This window comes from Nicotiana tomentosiformis, chromosome 4 (genome assembly GCF_000390325.3).
Source record: "Nicotiana tomentosiformis chromosome 4, ASM39032v3, whole genome shotgun sequence".
In the NCBI taxonomy this organism is placed as follows: Eukaryota; Viridiplantae; Streptophyta; class Magnoliopsida; order Solanales; family Solanaceae; genus Nicotiana; species Nicotiana tomentosiformis.
The window spans coordinates 78,704,218-78,708,421 of NC_090815.1; the positions used below are offsets into that span (position 1 = coordinate 78,704,218).

The following is a 4,204-nucleotide window of genomic DNA, read 5'->3' on the forward strand; positions in this document are numbered from 1 at the left end:
AAAATTATTATCTTTAACGGCAATTATTGGCGGCAATTATAATGGCTACTAAATCCAATCCAAAACGGCTAACTATATATCTTTAGCATCTATTTTTATAGCTGCTAAATTCAAATTAATTGCCACTAAATTCAAATTAATTGCCGCTAAAAATTTGCATCTCTAACGATAATTATTTGCGGTAATTATAATGGCTACTAAATTCAATCCAAATAGCTAGTTATACTTCTTTAGCATCCATTTGTATAGCCGCTAAATTCAAAATAATTGTCGGTAAAAGTTCGCATCTTTAACAGCAATTATTTTGTGGCAATTAAAATGGCTATAGTATCCCTTATTAAAAAATATTAGTTTACCTTTTAGTGTCCATTTTAATGGCTAATATGTTTAACTAATTGGCTGCTAAAAGTCAATAACTTTAACGGCAATCTTTTTACATCAATTATAATGACTGCAATATCCCTTGTGAAAATATCTTAATTTATCCTTTTATCATCCATTTTTATAGCTGGTATATCAAACTAAATTAGCACTAAAAGTCACAAGTGATAATAGAAATAATTTAGCTACAATTAATAATAGTTACTACATTTGTATAGAATATGACCCAAATAATAAAATATATTAATATTAATTCAAAAAAATATAATATATCTCATTAAATCTTAACAAACAAAAGGAAGTACTAATCAAAAATATTAATATCACAGTAACTTAAAACATAAAAATATTTTATTTGGACTAAATAGCTAATATTATCATATTACTAATCCAGACGAATGATGGTCTTCAAATGATTTTCGCAACTTTCCATCATTTTGAAATCTTCCAACTGCTAAATTATCGAACATCAGACTGTATGACCTGAAATTATAAAATAACTGTGTTAAAGGATAAATTATAATATGAAAAAATATCTTGAAGATTCCATCACCTTGGATTCCATTATACAAAAAAACAAAGAAAGCTCTGTAGACATCAGCCATTATTCTTGTCTGATCAATAACCTTAGCACAAAGGTCTAGAAAGAAGAAATCAAAATCAAGACTCAATGAGACTTGTTGTTGACGAACGAAATGGACTGATGTTCCTGTTGATCGTGCCTTAACTAGGATGTTTTCAATTAGTTAGTCCAAAGTGCCTGGCATTGATGCAATATGTATCGAGGACACATGTTTGGTTGTTGAGCACTTCATTGAACAAATAGAAGAAGAAAACTTCATTAGTTTGGTAGTGGTACAGTGGCAAAAACCAGATATTGAAGCAACAGATATTGTAGGCAAGACTTCAATTTTGAAAGGATTTGAATTACATGATCGACCTGTTACTGCATCTGTTGAACCAGTTGAAAAATCAGTTATGGTGGAGAAGCACGAACAGGAGTTACGAGTGGAAAATCACAAGTGCAATGAGCAGACTGCTAAGCTAGGCACGAACACTTCTCATATTGTAGCTACATGTGATGGTGAGGTGAATTTAGGTGAGGTCGTTGCTACAACAGTTGGGAAAAATTCTAAGGATCAGGGCCAGTATATTAAGGAGGTAAAAATAACTACTGTAACAGGTACACCAAATGTATCTGCTACTGTTGAAGTTGGTGCACAAACAACTTATTTGGAAGTTGCATCTGTTAATGTTGAGGACCGGGACCACATTTCAAATTCATCTAATGGTGAGGGATTACATAGAAGTGCAGCTGGGGTGGATTGGACACTGGTGGTAAGGTCACCTACCAAGTAGAATACAACTCCAAACCCTAGGAAACAGTAGTAGAAACTCCTAGGTAGACTGTAATATAAATGTTCAACACATACTAGTGTGTCTTGTACTTCTAAAAATTATCACAACCTTTACGACATCAACAACAGTGAGAAAAGGAAATATATAAAAGCAAGAAGCGTCCAAGGTAAGCCCAAATACAACAACAAACTAAAAAAAATCGAAGGAGGAAAACTCAAATAGTAGCGACGAAGGACAAAGATGAGTAGTACCATGAGAAGGTTGAGCATTTTCAGCAACACTATGCATTCTTGATGTTTGTGGTACTCATTCATGTCCACTATTGGCATCGGGGATCTAATAAATATTAACATGTCAGATAACAATACTTTTATATGATTAGAATTTTATTAAAAATATCTAAAGTTTATGAAATGGAGTTACCTGTTCACCTAAGGTGTCATTGCTACTTTGAGGCATAGATGCATTAGGAGCATATTTGCACATTAATTGTCTCATTTGGAGTAATTTTGATTGCATGTTCTCCTGATTTTGTTTCATCATATTCATGTCTTCTTTGTTTTTTCTCATTTAACTCGATTATCAAATTTATTCAAATTTCTGCATTAAAAAAATCCCTAGAAGCTCTTAATAAAAATTGCAAGAAAAATATTCTATAAGTTCCAAATATCTTATCCAGAATCACATTTATTTTCAACATCATTTCCTCCCTCAACATTAGATTTACCACCATTTATATAAGCTTGAGAATGTACGTTTGTATCAATTATTACCCCATCGACACCACTTCTTACCCAATCATTATACTCATCTTCTGGAACTGTAACGACCCGGCCAGTTATTTTGAGAGTTTAAGTCACGTTCGGCACCATAAGGTCTTAAGCAGCTTCATATTATGTATATTAACTTGTGTGCATGGTTGAATTCAGTTATCGGACGATTCGGAGTCAAATCGGACGGAGGATTCAAGTTTTGGAAGCTTAAGTGGTAAGAGTTGATCGGAATTTGACTTTTATGTAAACGGCTCCAAAATGGGTTTTGGATGATTCCAACATCTTCGAATGGTGACTTTGGACTTAGGCGTGCGTCCGGATTTGGATTTGGAGGTCCGTAGGGTAATTTGGAGCATTTCGGCGAAAATTGGAAAAGTTGAAGTTTTGAAGGTTGAGAGGTTTGACCAAGAGTTGACTTTGGTGATATCGGGGTCAGAATTTAATTTCGAGAGTTGGAACAGCTTCGTTATGTCATTTGGGAATTGCTTGCAAAATTTGACGTCATTCCGGGTTGATTTGATAGGTTTCGGCATGAGTTTTTGAAGTTGGAAGATTTGAAAGTTCATAAGTTCTATTCATGGCGCGATTTGTAGTTTCAGCATTGCTTGATGTGATTTGAGACCCCAAGTGAGTTTGTGTTAGGTTATGGAACTTGTTTGTGTGTTTAGACGGGGTCCCGGGGGCCTCAGGTGTGTTTCGGATGGGCTACGGGCCAATTTCTTCTATTTTTGGACTGCTGATTTCTGCCATCTGGTTTCCTTAATCGCGTTCGTGTCACTTCTTCCGTGTTCGCGTAGTGAAATTTGTGGAGAATGAATTATTGTTCTTCGCGTTCGCGTAATTCCATTCGCGATCGCGAAGGTCTACTTTTTCCTTCTTCGCCTTCGCACCCATCTCTTTGCGTTCGCGTAGCTCAGTTCCTGGGCCATCAATTTCATTATTCGCAATCGCATATGTTTGTTCGTGATCGGTAGCACTAATTCTGGGCAGTAATTATTTCTTCTCTGTGTTTGCGAGCTTGTCTTCGCGTTCACGAAGCACTTCTTGGCAGCCTCATTTTTCTTCTTCGCGAACGCGATCCTTCCTCCGCGTTCACGATGCATAATAATCTGGACAGAATATAAGATCTTCAAATCGAGGGTTAGGCCATTTTTATCATATCTTAACTTGTAAAGCTCGGTTTTGAGCGATTCTTTGTGGGTTTTTCAAAAAAATCGATTGGGTAAGTGTTCTTCACCTAGAATTTATTATATTCAATGATTTTATATTTATTTTTAGCATTTAATTTGTGTTTTGAGTTGAGGAAAATGGAGGTTTTTGAAGAAAGTTTTCAAAATAAAAAATCATGATTTGAGGGACGAATTCGTATCGGAATTTGATAATTTTAGTATGGTTGAACTCGTATCAGAATGGGTGTTCGGGTTTTGTGAAATTTTTTGGGTTCCGAGGTGCAGGCCCGGGGGTCAACGTTTTGGCCCGGGGGTCAAGAGGTTCATTTGTGCTTTGAAGTTATTTTGGTTAGATTTGAGCCGTCCGAAGGCCATTTCACCCGAGAAGTTCATTTTTGAGTATCCGTCTATCTTCTTTGAGGTAACTATCTTGCCTAACCTTGTGTGGGGGAACCTACCCCTTAGGATTTGAGTTTTCTATGCTAATTGTAGTCCATGTACGCGAGGTGACAAGTACGTGCT

At 35.8% G+C, this 4,204-nt stretch overlaps 1 long non-coding RNA gene across 1 annotated transcript; it reads right to left on the reverse strand.

The window, feature by feature from the left end:
* Positions 1-603: 603 nt before the first annotated feature.
* Positions 604-2,298, reverse strand: LOC108948938 (uncharacterized). Its single transcript, XR_001973722.3, has 3 exons — positions 2,164-2,298; positions 1,992-2,076; positions 604-864 (listed from the first exon to the last, which is right to left on the reverse strand). It is a non-coding gene; the product is annotated as an uncharacterized lncRNA (long non-coding RNA).
* Between the last annotated feature and the right edge of the window lie 1,906 nt (positions 2,299-4,204).